Consider the following 15,621-nt stretch of genomic DNA (forward strand, 5'->3'; position numbering starts at 1 on the left):
GCTTTTGTAGCCTACAGAAAGAGCTGCCTTTTGAAGTACAGGAAACACGCAGAATGCCAAATAGACTGGAACCAATAATAACTCACCTTATTTCATAATAAGGAAAACACCAAAGATAAAAAACAAAGATTATTTAAAGTTGCAAAGGAAAAAGATCAAATAAGTTATGAAGGCAGACCTATTCAAATTACTTGTCATTCTCAGTGGAGACTCTAATAGTCAGAAGAAGGGACAGATATGCTTCAGACTCTAAGGTACAACAGATGCCAGCTAATACTACTATGCCCAGCAATCATAATAGATGAAAAAAATCAATACATTCCAAGATAAAACCAAATTTAATCAATATGTATTTTAAAATGCAACCCTATATAAAGTGGTAGAAGGGAAACTACAAACTATTGAGGTTAACTACAATCATGAAAATAGAGGGAATAAATAATCTCAGATCTCAGATCAACAAAGTTAAAATAGCTAATGACACAGACATACATATACACACACAGCACCACCACCACCCCAACCCACCACTCCTAAAATAACAGAAATCAATAATCATTGGTCCTTGATATCTCTCAACACTAATGGCAGTAATTCCCCAATGAAAAGACAAAGCTTGACAAACAGGATGAGAAAATAGGATCTATCCTACTGCTGCATCCAAGAAATATACCTCTGCATCATGAATATTAAATTAGATCAAGGTAAAGTGATAAAGATATTCCAAGAAATGGATCTAAGAAGCAAATTAGTGTAGTCATTTTAATATCTAAAATAACAGACGTCCAACCAAAATTATCAAGAGAGACAGGGAAGGACACTATATAGTCACCAAAGGAAAAACCCACCAAGATTACATATTAATTCTTAACGTCTATGCTCCAAAGGTAAGGACACCACAGTTCTGAAAAGAAATACCAATACAGGTAAATAATGTATTGACCCTTACATACTGAATGAGGGATGTCTCCCAAATGTCACCAATAGACAGGTCAGTAAGCAAGAAATAAATAGAAATGATGACGCTCACTGACATTACAAACCATTGGACCAAACAGATAACTACAAAACAGTTACAGATAATTTCACCTAAACACAAAAGAATATACTTTTTTCTTTGCCTCTTATGGAATGTACTACAGAATTTTCCACATACTTGGACACAAAGAAAGTCTCAAAAAGTACATGAAAATAAAATAATTCTCTGAAAATTATCATATCACCATGGATTAAAGCTGCATATAAGCAAAAAGAGAAACAACAGAAAGCTTACACACTCATGGAAACTGAACAACTCTCTATTGAATATAAAATTTGTCAAGAGAAATTGAGAAAAAAGTTACAAATTTCTAGAATAGGATGAAAATGAATATACAAAATACCCAAACTCTTTTATTGGACAAAATAAAAGTGGTGGTTCTAAGACAAGTTCATAGCACTACGTTTAAAAAAAAAAACAACCTCCCCCCCCAAAAAAAAAACTCTGAAGAGGTCTCATGCTAGCAACTTCTTAGCACACCTGGAAGTTCTAGGACAGATGAACTAATCATATCCCAACAGGAGTAGATGTCAAAAAATAATCAAACTAAGGACTGAAATCAGTAAAATAGAAACAACAGCAAAAGGAAGAATAAGGATTTATGAAACAAAGAGCTTATTCTTTGAGAAACTGAAAGATTGACAAACCATTATCCAAATTAACTAAAAGATATAGAGCAATAGGAAAGGGATAGAACTGTGATTAGAAATGAAACTAGAACCAATAAATATAAAAGAATTTCAAAATTAACAAAATCAGAAATGAAAATAAGAACAGACAATAAGGAAATTCAGATAATTATAGAAACATTCTTAAAACTCATACTTCACCAAATTGGAAGATCTATAAAAATAGATACGTTTTTGGTTTTTATTTTTTGAGACAGAGTTTCTGTGTGTAATACTCCTAGCTATCCTGGAACTAGCTCTTACAGACCACACTGGCCTTGAACTTACAGAGATTCCCCTGTCTCTGCCTCCCAAGTTCTGGAAATTAAAGACATGCACCACCACTGCCCAGAAATATTTTTGAGAGATACCATTTACTAAAACTAAATCAAAATCAGATAAACATTTTAATTGACTTATATAAACGAGTAAAATAGAAGCAGCCATTGAAAATCTCCCAAGAACAACAACAACAAAAGCTCAGCACAAAAGTTTAAGTACAGAATTATACCAGACATTCAAAGAAGAGTTAACATCAAAACGCCTCAAATTAATCCACAAAAACTGTCAGAATCCACATTACCCTATATATATTTTTTAAGCCAAAGTTACCTGGTTACCCAAACCACACAAAGAGCCAACAAGGAAAGAAAACTGCAGATCAATATTCCTTATGTACAAAGATGTACAAATACTAAATAATGTACTTATAAACCAAATTCAAGCCACATTAAAAAACATCACCTACTGTGATCAGGTTAGCTTTATCCTAGACATACAGGGATGGGTCAATATGTAAAAATCAATAAGTGTAATATACCATATAAGAAAACAGAAAGAAAAAAAAAACTACATGGTCATCTCATCAGTTATAGAGAAGACCTTGGACAAAATCCAATACTGATTCAGGATAAAATTTCTGGAGATATTAAATATAAAAGGGACATACCTAAACATAATAAAGGCAGTTTACAACAAGCCCACAGCCAACATTAACTTAAATGGAGAGAAACTAAAAGCACTTGCACTAGAATCAGAAACAAGACAAGTTGTTCTCTGTCACTATGCTTATTCAATATTGTACTTTAAATCTTAGCTAGAGCAATAAGACAACTGAAGCAGGTCAATGGGATACAAACTGGAAAGGAAGAAGTCGAAGTATTGTTGTTTGCAAATGGTATGTTTGTATATCTAAGTGACTAAAAATCCCACTAGGGAATTGCTGTAGCTGATAAACACTTTCAGCAAAGTAGTTGAATGCAAAATTAACTCTCAAAACCAGTGTCCCTCCAACATAAAAATGACAAATGGACTGAGAAAGAAATCAAGAAAACAACTTTTACAATAGCCTCAAATGCAAACTATCTTAGCATAAGTTTAGGCAAGTTATTGAAATATTTGAATGACAAAAACTTCAAACCATGTAGAAATAAATTAATGAAGACATGAGAAGATAAAAAATATCTTCCTTTCTTATGGATGAGTAGTATTAACATAGTAAAAATGGTCATCCTATAAAAATAACATAGAAACTCAATAAAATACTCATTAAAATTCAAACACAGTTCTTCACAGACTTTGAAAAGGAAATTCTCAACCTCATAAGGAAAAAAAAACATCCAAGATAAATAAAACAATTCTGAAAAATAAAAGAACTTCTCAATATCCCTTCATTACTGATTTTATGTTGTACTACAAAGCTATAATAATAAAAATAACATAGTATTGACATAAAAACAGAAATGTTAATTGATGGAATCAAATTGAATACACAGACATATATCCCTACATATATGGACAATTTATTTTTATAAAGAATTGAGAAATACACAATGGTAAAAAGGAAACAACTTTAACAAATGTTGCTGATACAATTGGATGTTTGCATGTAAAAATGCAAATAGATTTATATATATATTACCCTACACAAAACTCAAATCTAAGTAAATCAAATATCTAAACATTAACTGTTTAGATATTAAAATACACTGAATGTAATAGAAAAGAAAGCAGAGAATGGTCTTGAACTCATTGTTACAGGAAACAGCTTTCTGAGCAAACATGAATAGTGCAGGCACAAAGATCAACAATTAATAAATGTGACCACAAGAAACTGAAAAACTGCTATAAAGTAAAAGACACTGTCATTCTAACATAACAGTACACTACCAAGTAGGAAAGTATTTTCATACAGTTCATATCCAATAGAGGACTAGCATCCAAATATGTCAAGAACTCAAGACACTATATCTCTCTCTATATATATAGATAAAGATCACATATATATATGTACATATGTTAAAAAACAACTAATCCAATTTTAAAATGAAGTGCAGAGAACACTCTCAACAACAACAACAATAAAATGTTCAGCATCTTGAGTCATCAGATAAATGCAATCAAAGCTACTTTGAGATTTCATCTTACACCTGTCAGAATTATTAAGATCAGTAACACAAGGGACAGCTCAGGCTGGGGAGGATATGGAATAAGGGGAACACTCATCTATTGCTGGCAGTACTGCAAAATTGTATAAATTTTATGAAAATCTGTATGGCAGTTCCTCAGAAAAAGTGGGAATCAATCTATCTCAAAATCCAGTCAAACCACTCTTGGACATATGATCAAAGGACATTTTATTCTACTATAAGGACACTTGCTCTGCTGATGTGGAATTCCTCTCTGTATGCTGTGAATACCTTTGGTTAATAAAAAATACTGTCTTGGACCTGTGCAGGGAAAATGGATAGGCGGGGAAAACTAAACTGAATGCCGGAAGAAGAGAGGTGGTCAGGGAGAAGCCATGGAGCCGCTGCCAGAAAAAAGATATGCCAAAACTTTGTCAATAGGCCAAGAGCCTCATGGTAAAATATAAAATAATGGAGATGGGTTAATTCTAGATGTAAGAGCTAGCTAGCAATAGACTTAAGTAATTGGCCAAGCAGTGATTTAATGAATGCAGTTTCTTTGTGGTTATTTTGGGAGTTTGGGCAGTCAAGAAACAAATATGTGACCTCCTTACTGCAAATTGGCACGTATGTGGCCAACTAAAATTCACATAAAACCTGAAAGAGCTTGAAAAGGAATCCTAGACACAAAATAACAGAGTTAAGCATAGTTTGGTAGTGACATTTTCTTGGTTGGGCTCTGGTTGTTAGAAGTAAGTAGAGGAATGACACCTTTAGGAGAAGTTTTCCAGATTCAGCAGTAGCAGAAAAAAAGCTGTGCTGTTCTAAAACAGTGGCTTCCTGGGTCATGCTGCTAGCATGAACTCTGACTCATTCAGGATGCTGAGAATTTAAATGAGGTTAATAAGCAGCATGTTACAAACTGTTTAAGGGTTCGACATAGAGCTGCTGCATACTTGGAACTGGGGCATTGTTCATGGCTTGCAGAGGCAGTAAACAGACTTCCACCATGTTGGAATGGGTGGAGCAAGCAGGCAAGGCCATATATATTCTAGCAATGCTGAGACTTAAATTCTTAAGAAAGACTTAGCATTTTATGAAGCACTTCTTGTCAGAAAGTAATTATAGATACACAATAAAGACAAATTCTGATGAAAAAGACCTCTAAATGAAATATAATATGTTTGAAAAAGTGTACATAAGCTAGGGAGAGAGAAAAAAAGAGTACAGAGAATTATAAAAAGAAGTAAATGGCTTAAAAAAAACAAAACAGTCTTCAAAGAGACAGAGTACAGACCGTCATAGATTAAGGGAGTAAAGATAATAAATTAAAATTTCAAAAGTAATAGAGTAAAAACAAGCTACATAAAGATGAAATATTCACAGATTCTGGATTATATTTTCTTTGATTTTTTTGACTGTGACAAAGCTAGGCAACCAACATATAAATTTGACTTCCAAACTTGGGTCTAAGGATTTATTGCTTTGGAAAAGAGGTTCTGCTTTGTTTCCACGGAGGATGAGAACCTGTGCATTCATTCCAGGCTAATGTAGTTTAATGGATGAAGGGCCTCTGGAAGGTTTTTGTGAGCACCCCGCAAAATTACTTCACCCAATAAACAGCAGGAAACAGTTTGGAAAGATATGCCCATATTCCCAAATATTTGTTTATAAATGTTTAATTCCATTTAAAAGGGGATATGCTATAGAGATTTGCATTGGAATGGATCTTGGCTTGTTGATATATATTTTAGGTCAATTTTGTTATATGTAATTTCTGCTCTTGATTAAGGTATTATGTTTGTCCAGAATTTAAAAATGCAATATATAATTAAGAAATATATGTTAATAGATAAACATCTATAATAGTCAAGCTTCTAGTCATGTTAGGTTATCTAGATATATAAATATATATTTTGGCTAGATAGGTACTCTTCAAATCTTTTGTAGATCTTCAGAATATAGCATTTAAAATGTTTTAATAACTTAGGACTTTCATGACAATGACACTCATCGGCTTTTGACAGCACTAATAACATCAAGAGGATGATGGGCATCAAAGAGACTTGTAATGGAGTTTATTAGTCATTTGGGTAAAAAACTGTTCTTGTCTAGACTGCTTGCTGGTATGATGTGTGAACTGAGCATACAGGACCCACAGAGAAATGGCTGCTGAACTTGTGTAAAGGTGAGACCATTCTTCAGGGATCCTGTTTTATAAAAGTGTCTACAAGTCATTTTGCAGGACACAGAGAAAGTGACTGACAAACTGCCAATATAGGCCCAACTGTCTTTGAAATTTCCTGTTTTGTGGAAAAGTCTGCTCAATACTATAGGCCTGTAGGATGAATAGGGATGCTCCAATGATACCGAAGAACTTTGTGTGACTGTCCAGGCAGTGAGAGATCTCTGTCAATTACAGAGTTTTGGAAGTTGCTTACAATAAACTTATTGTTTACTTAGTTAATATTATATCCTTCTGAAGTCTTTGATGGAGTTGAAGAATTTATAGTTATAGCTTTCCTCAGTTATGATAAAAGATAAATTATTTGATTCCTGTTTTGTTATATGCAATTTTACTATGTTAAAGTTAAAACTGTTTTTCATTAAACAGAAAAGGGGAGGTGTTGTGGGATTCCCCTCTGTATGCCGTGAATGCCATTGGTTAATAAAGAAATTGCCTTGGGCCTGCTCTGGGAATAGAGCAGTGTAAACTAAACTGAATACTGGGAAAAGGAAGGTGCTCAGCTAAAAGCCACGGAGCAGCAGCCAGAGAAAGACATGCTGAAACCTTGATGGTAGACCATGAGCCTTATGTAAAATGTAAAATAATAAATATGGGTTAATTCTAGATATAAAAGGTAGCTAGAAACACATTTAAGTAACTGGCCAAGCAGTGATTTAACTAATACAGTTTCTGTGTGGTTATTTTAGGAGTCTGGACAGCCAGAAAATAAACAAGCAACCTCCTTATTACACTCTATCAAGTTAGTTGCTACTCTAGTCAGAATAGTCAGAAAACAACATAGATGTCCCTCAACAGAAAAAATGGATAAAGAATATATACTTATAAAATAAAGTATTACTCCTTAAAAAATGTCATTATTAAATTGGCAGGCTTCAAAAAATTATCTTGAGTGAGGTATCCCTGACCCAGAAAGGTGTAAGCAAGGTATGTAGTCATTTATATCTGGATGTTAGCTGTTGAGTAAATGAATGATAAGTAAGTTCAATCTGTAGACCTAGAGAGGATAGGTATAGAGGAAGGGACTTTGCAGGACATATGATTTTCTCTGAGAGGGGAGAATAGAATAGATTGTTTGAGTTGATTGGGAGCTGCAAGGCCATGTTAAATAGAGGATTGGGAGGGGAGGGGTAGTTGACTGCTGTGATAGAAAGAAAGCAGGGAGAGATATGCAGAAATGAGGGAGATTTTAGGCGGTATGGAAACCTAGTACAGTGAAAATTTCCTAAATATATGAAGGCTATCCTAGAGTCTCAACTGGTTATTTCTTGTCAATAGACAAATTTCCTCCACCAGTACTGAACTACATTCAAATGAATCATTAACCAAAGGGGTCCCATTGAAATATTCAAACAAACAAGGCTGCTGCTTGTTATGTAAAGACATGAGAGTCTGTTAAAGGGTCTCAATAATTTATTTAGGTAAAGGATAGAGATAAGCACTCCCTGATACAGAATCAATTATATGGCACTGATTCAGATGTCTTTGTCCAGTATTTCAGCCCAGGGGTACAGAGCACCAACCTCAAACCACCTCTCCACTGCCTGTGTGAATGCAAAAACCCAAGAGAGCACAAGAGTAAGGAGTGTGTAACCCTTTCCATCAGGCTAAAGCTGTCACATAGGCAAATAAAAGCCATACCCTGGGGCTTGCTGCCCCAAAAATCATTGGCTAAATATATCAAAATTCCATCACTGTTACCAAGTCAACTAGTCTTTCTCCATAAACTGGCAGCAAGGCCTCATTGATGAATACAACACCACCAACACAAGATTTTTAAGATGAAAAGGTTGAGCCGCTGGGCACATAGAACCTTTACTCATACACTTTAGTATTTTCTATATGGCAAGATATTCTACAGGCTATTAGAAGATCAACATTTATATCAACCTTAACACTAAACCTTTGATTTATAATGATGTCCTACCAGCAAAATGTGTTAGTTCAAGGTTGACATTAAACTTTCGAGAGTAACCAACTAATGTCTGATTTCACTTAAGGCCTATACCAGTAGATGGAATGAATGCTTGACATTGCATGGTTGACTAACAACCAGAGAGTAGACAGCACAGAGATCTAGAGTAAATCCAAATATAACTGGTCTTTTAAAAAAAGTAGTGATAAAATGATTCATATGATATTCTGCTCTAGTCATCAGTCAATGCCATATTCAAACATCATCAGGAAATTTTTCACCTTAAGCAGATTGAACAAATACAGAAATACACAACCACAACCAGACATTAGACATTAGATAGATAGATAGATAGATAGATAGATAGATAGATAGATAGATAGATAGATAGATAGATAGGAATACACAGCTTGAAATGAGATGTCTTTCCCAAATTTACCAAATCCTTCCCCAGAGTACAGGGAATACCACAAAAGAAAGAAAAGGGAAGAGTATTTGAGCCAGAGGGGTTGGAAGACACCACAAGTAAAAGGCCCTCTAAACCCACTGAGCAAACATTTATGAACTCACAGAGACTGAAGCAGCAAGCACATAATCTGTATAAGTCTGCACCAAGTGTTTCATATATACATGCCAGTTTTCAGTTTAATGTTTTATGGGTCTCTTGAGCATGTAAATAAGTGCATCTCTTATTCTTTTGCTTTTTCTTCTATTGGTTTGCCTTTTTCAATTTAGAAGCATGTGCTTTTGTTTTAGGTCATATTTTATATTGTTATCTCTTAAAATCTTGTTCTTATCTAAATATAGACAGAAAGAGAATGAATCCAAATGGCAGGATAGCTGGGGAAGATCTATGAGAATTAGAGACAGGGGAAACTGTAATCAGGAAATATTCCATAAAAATCTATTATCAGTAAAAGAAAAATAAAAAAATTACTACAAAAGCATTTGTTCAAGTATGTTCATAGCAGCACTATTTGTAATAGCCAGAACCTGGAAACAGCCTAGGTGCCCCTCAATAGAAGAATGGTTAAAAAAGGTGTGGAACATATACACATTAGAGTTTTACTCAGCGGTAAAAAACAATGACATCTTGAATTTTGCATGCAAATGGATGGAAATAGAAAACGCTTTAGTGAGTGAGGTAAGCCAGACCCAAAAAGAGGAATATGGTATGTATTCAGTCATAAGTGGATTCTAACCATAATTAAAGGTCTTTGAGCCTATTATTCGTGATCCTAGAGAAGCTAAATAAGAAGGTGAACCTGACGAAAATCATGTAGCTATCCTCCTGGAGATTGGAAATAGACAAGAGTGCCAGGTAACCTCGGGTGCATGAGGGGGTGGGGGGGCTGTTGGAAGGGGAGAGGGTTAGAGAGAAGGGAGTAGTGGAGGAATGGGGAAAGATCGGGGGACTGTGATGAGGGGGAGGGAGGAAGGATGGATATGGGATTAGGCAAGTATATACCTCAACTAAGGGAGTCATTTTAGGGTTTACAAGAGACTTGATTATAAATGGGATCCCAGGAGATGGAGGCGGAGACCCACGTTGGAACACTGGACCTAGCTCCCTAGGTCCAAATGAGAGGCAGAAGGAAAGAGAACGTGAACAAAGAAGGCAAGGGCAGAGGAAACCTTCATCCGACGTTGAATGGCGATACAGACGGAGACCCATATTGGCGCACCGGACTGAGCACTCCACGGTCCAAATGAGGAGCAGAAGGATGAAGAAAATGAAAAAAGAAATCAGGACTGCGAGGGATGCGAGCACCCACTGATACAAGGGGACTGATATAATGAGAGTTCACCAAGGCCAGTTGGACTGGGACTGAACGAGGACGTGATCCAACCAGATTCTCTGAATGTGGCTGGCCCGGAGCCTTTCTGAAAAATCATTGACAATGACACTGGGACTTGCTTCCTCTGCATATACTGGATTTTGGCGATCCAGTCTGTTTGGATTCTCACCTTCCCTGGACCTGGAGGGAGGGGGGAGGAACTTGAACTTCCCACAGGGCAGGAAACCCTGACTGCTCTAAGGGATGGAGAGGGAGGAGGAGAGGGAGTGGGGGGAGTTGGAGGGTGTTGGGAGGAGGGGCTGAAATGGAAACTTTTATAATTTAATAAAAAAATTAAAAACTCTTTTAACAAAAGAAAAAATAAAAAAAAATGTCTAGCAAACAACCCAGTTAAATAATTAATACAGTACCTGCAGTCATGTTTCTGGTAGTACTGGTATCAAATGTGAACATAAAATATTTTAATACTTTTTTGTATAGGTTAGAAAATAAAAATACCACCTGAAAGGTCTCTGTGAACCTAAAAATGCTTCACCCACCAAACAGCAGGAAGCAGTTTGGGAAAAACTACTCCCAATTCCCAAAATTTTTCTTTATAAATGTTTGCTTTTTTTTAAAGGGGGATATGATATAGAGATGAATACTTTGCATTGATATGTACTTTGGTTTATTGATACAAATTTAAGGTCTATTTTGTTATATGTATATTTCTACTCTTGCTTAAGATATTATGTGTTCGTGAAGCTCATTTTAAAATGTAATGTATAATTAAAATTATGGATTAATAGATAGTCATTTATAATATTCAGTCATGTAATAATGTTAGTTAGGTTTCCTAAATATACAGAAATACATTTCAGATGGATAGATATTCTTCAGACCTTTCAAAGGCCTATAAAATACAGTATTTAAAATATTTTTTAACTTAGAATTTTTCATCACAATGAGACACACATGCTTCTGGCAGCACCAATCTACTTCAAGATAATAATGGGAATCGAGAGGTTTGCTATGGAGTTTACTTGCCATTTGGGCAAAAAAACTGTTCTTGCCTGGACTATTTGATATATGCTGTATGAACTGAATATACAGGACCCACAGAAAAGTGACTGCTGAACTTTCTAAAAGGTGGAATGGTCCTTCAGGGTTCCTGCTTTATGAAAGAAACTGCCAGATATTCTGGCAGGACACAGAAAAAAGACACAGATGAACTTTGTTATTACAAAGCAGAACAGATCTTCAAATTTCCTGCTTGATTGAAAAGTCTGCCAGACACTATGGGTTGTAGGCTGAAGAATTACAGAACGTTGGATGACTTTCCAGGCAACAAAATGTCTCTGTCAATTCTAAAACTTCATATGTTGCTTGCAATGAACTTCTTATTTATTTAGGAAATATTATATCCTTCTGAGGCCTTTGAAGAGTTGAAGACAAATAGTTATAGCTATAGTTTCCCTTATTTATAACAAACGATAGAATATTTCTTTTGCTAGATACAAATAGACTAATAATGATTGATACCTGTTTTGTTATATGTAATGTTATTTTGTTAAAGTTAGAACCTTCCTTTTCATTTAGACAGAAAAGGGGAGATGATATGGAATTCCCCTTTGTATATTATAAATATGTTTTATTATCATTAGTTAATAAGAAAGCAGTTTGACCAATTGCTTAACAGAATATAACCAGGCTGGAAGAGATATAGAGAAAAAATAGGTAGAGTCAGAGAGACGCCATGTAGCTGTTGAAGGAGACAGACACCATGTAGCTGCCCAAGAAGCTAGAGGTAACAAACCACAAGTCTTGTGGTGAAATATAAAATAATAAAAATGGGTTACTTTAAGATATAAGAATTAGCTAGGAATCCACCTAAGGTATTGTTCAAATAGTGTTGCAATTAATATAGTTTCTGTCTGATTATTTGCATCTAGGCAGCTGTTAAGGAACAAGCAGTCTCCACCTACAGGAAATTGGATAAAAAACAGTGGACAAAAGAAAGTAGTGCCATTTGATGTAATCATGCTGAATTGAAAGCATCTCAGATTATTTGAAACTGGTAGAAGGCAGACAGATAGGAATCCATCTACACAACAACAACAACAACAAAAGGCCCACATGTTAGAGATGGCACAGTGGCAATTAGCAAAGAACTAGGAAACAAAAAAAAACCCTAATTTTTATCTCAAAGATGTTTTGATTTGCATTTCCCTGATCGATAAGGAGGTTGAACATGACCTTAAGTGTCTTTTGGCCATTTGAACTTCATCTGATGAGAATTCTCTTTTCAGTTCAGTACCCCATTGTTAATTGGGTTAATTAGAATTTTCATGTTCAATTTCTTTTGTTCTTTATATATTTTGGAGATCAGACCTTTGTCTGATGCGGGGTTGGTGAAGATCTTCTCCCATTCAGTAGGATGCCTTTTTGTCTTAATGACAGTGTCCTTTGCTTTACAGAAGCTTCTCAGTTTCAGGAAGTCCCATTTATTCACTGTTGATCTTGTTGTCTGTGCTACTGGGTTTATACGTAGGAGGTGGTCTCCTGTGCTCATGTGTTGCAGTCTACTTCCCAATTTTTCTTCCATCAGGTTCAGTGTGGTTGGATTTATATTGAGGTCTTTAATCCATTTGGACATGAGCTTTGTACACAGTGATAGATATGGATCTATTTTCATTCTTTTACAGATTGACATCACTGTGCCTGTACTAATGGGAGCTCACCAAATCCAGCTGGATCGGGACTGAATGAGTATGCAATCAAACTGGACTCTCTGAATGTGGCTGAAGATGGGGGCTGACTGAGAAGCCATTGATAAAGGCACTGGGATTTGTTTCTACAGAATGTACTGGATTTTTAGGACCCTAGTCTATTTGGATGCAAAGCTTCCTAGGCCTGGATGTAGACTGGAGGGCCTTGGACTTCTCACAAGGCAGGGTTCCCTGCCCTCTCTTGAAGGAGAGAAGGGGAGAGAGGAGGGTGAGTGGAGGAGTGGGAGAGGACGTGTAAATTTTTGAATGGGAATAAAATAAAGAAAGAAAGCACATTTAAAACTAACTAATTTTTATAATATAATATTACTATCCATGTCTTACAAGTCACATTTACATAAACTTGACATAATTTTAGTGTTTTGTATCTTTAATCATGACTCCCAACCTTGATATTCAGGCATGGGATAAGGATATGGATTCTCAGTGCTCTGGGACTCAATAGGTTTGTGCTCTGACTTTAGCCCATCCTTTCACTCCTTCCACTAATAGACTCTCTCCGGTACCGTGTTCACTCTGTATAAAGAGAAAGAACAAAAGTATACTCTTTTAGCTTCCTGACCCATATAAGGTTACGTGAACTGACTTGTTAAGTAGAGCAGAAAAAAAAAACTTAGTTATTTCATTAAATAGTCAAATGGGAGAATACAGAGATGAAACTCACTGTGGGATTCACACAGAGTTAGTCGTGTAGACATGTGAAAGCCACAAAGCACAGCTGGTCTTAGGCTGCACCAGGCAGGAGTAAGTCAGATTAATGCCTGTCATGGGTAATGCCAAGTTAGTGAGCAAGGCATTGTAACTGAGAATGCGCTGGATTCAGGTTGTTATAGTTGATGTTTATGGTATCTAAGGCCTCCCACTGAGCAGAATGTTTACACAGACAAGTGAACTCTGTCAATACTAGTAATAAAGCACTGACAGGCTAGTAGACACTGCTGTCATTTGTGTCCACAACTTGTTCAATAGTCAATAGTGAGACCCTGATAAAAGCACTTTCTGTGTGTAAATTTATATAAACCTTCACAACTCGACACTGTGTGTTCTATATTATCACTTAATACACGGAAGTGTGAAAACAAAGTTAACAGAAAAGTTCACACACCTGTTAATGGTGTCGTAAAAATTAAAATGAAAGACAAAAGAAAAGAACCTACTCACTGTCCTGTGCACAGACACACAGGTCAGTCTTGCACATACATGCCCTCTCTCACATACCCCTTACCAAATTGATATGCATTATCAAACATAGAATTCATACATTATTTACCTTTTGAGGAACATTCTATTTTTTTCCAAATACAACACAAAGGTTTTTTTTTAAAAAAAAAGAAAAGAAAACATTTACCAATGTGAAATTTTGTAAGAATATGTTTTACCTTCCAGTTCTTCACTTGACAAACTTGGTATCCTGATGAAATCTATCCATACCTGAAAAGAATTGTTGACTCCCATAATAACCCCTGCACCATCTACATTGAATAGTGTGTTGAGATTGAATGTAGTCTTCGTATTCCATCTCTGTGATGATACAGGGCTGTCTCTCTATGCACATTCATAAAATCAGACTGTAGCAGGGAGTGGAGCAGAGAAACATGTACAGCTCAATAAAAATCAATAAAAAAAATCTGCCTGTGCAACAGTGACTGCTCCAAGTTCAAGGATGATGTACTAATCATCCATGCATTCACTGTTCCCATTGATCCTGGAGTAAATGTTAGATACATTTTGAAAGAATGGTTGAATGAGTGAGTGAGTGAAAGACAAAATGTATACTATTTCAACCAATTCTTCAAGAGATGCCATGTGTGAAGAACCATCTGTGGTCTCTATCCAAAAACCAGAAAAACAATTCAGAAAAGTAAATGCATCTTTGAATTTTTTCTAATAATAAGAAATATAAGCCAAACTAGGGGCAAAGTTGCTTATTTTTGTTGCAATCCACTACCAGTATCTTGTTAATATTTCTGTGGCTTTTTCTACCACTCAGAGAAGTGTGTGAAGACCTAAGTTGCAGGGTGGGATTCAGTGTGGAGGGAAGATAGCCACCTTTCTCTCAAATACAGTAGGCAGTTCCTCCATCTTGAAATCTTATCAAAGTAACCAAAAGATGAGACAAAGACAATGACTAAAATGTAAGGCTTGTCATTCATTCATTCATTCATTCATTCACTCATTTGCTCATTCATTTCAACAATTTTAATTTTACAAGCACATATGTTTGTTGTTTTTAGGTTACTGCATATTCAGACAATAACAACTGGGATGAAGCTAAATATCATTGATGCTTCATAAAAACAAAAAGTTGCATTTACAGAGAATGCAGAAAGAACACATTAAGAACACGATACAAAACAGATACTTGATCAGAAATCAAGGTGATGTATGTTTCTGTCACTAGGAACACTCTTGTGCAGGTCCCTTGCAATTCTAGTTCTTCCAAATTCCCTGAGAGTCAATTGAACATTTTTGTATTTTTCTTATTTCTCTCCTTCCAGACCTTCGAAAAGAATTTCATGCAAATATTTTCTTTATTTCAAATTTTCTTCATAACATACTTACAATGTTTGTTGTCCTCCTGGTTTGAACCTTAGCCCAAATTTCGATCTGAATTCAACCATAGAAATGTCAGTAAACAACCAGTTTTGAGTTTGCTGAGATTTGCAGCTGAGCAAGCATACAAAACCCAAAAACTAATCACGGTATTTTTACAGACACAATATCAAATTCCTCTGTTTCAAGGGTATTGGTAGAGAGGCCTGAATAAAGAGGCTATGCT

General features: G+C 35.6%; 1 long non-coding RNA gene across 1 annotated transcript in view; it reads left to right on the forward strand.

Moving 5' to 3' along the window:
* LOC125387376 (uncharacterized) overlaps window positions 1–13,128 on the forward strand; it is a 30,687-nt gene extending 17,559 nt beyond the window's left edge. The window contains exon 3 of the long non-coding RNA XR_015738502.1: window positions 12,759–13,128. This is a non-coding gene — a long non-coding RNA (uncharacterized LOC125387376). The remainder of the gene's footprint in view (window positions 1–12,758) is intronic.
* The last annotated feature ends 2,493 nt before the right edge of the window (window positions 13,129–15,621 follow it).

Source organism: Myodes glareolus, chromosome 8 (assembly GCF_982192425.1).
Source record: "Myodes glareolus chromosome 8, mMyoGla1.1, whole genome shotgun sequence".
In the NCBI taxonomy this organism is placed as follows: domain Eukaryota; kingdom Metazoa; phylum Chordata; class Mammalia; order Rodentia; family Cricetidae; genus Myodes; species Myodes glareolus.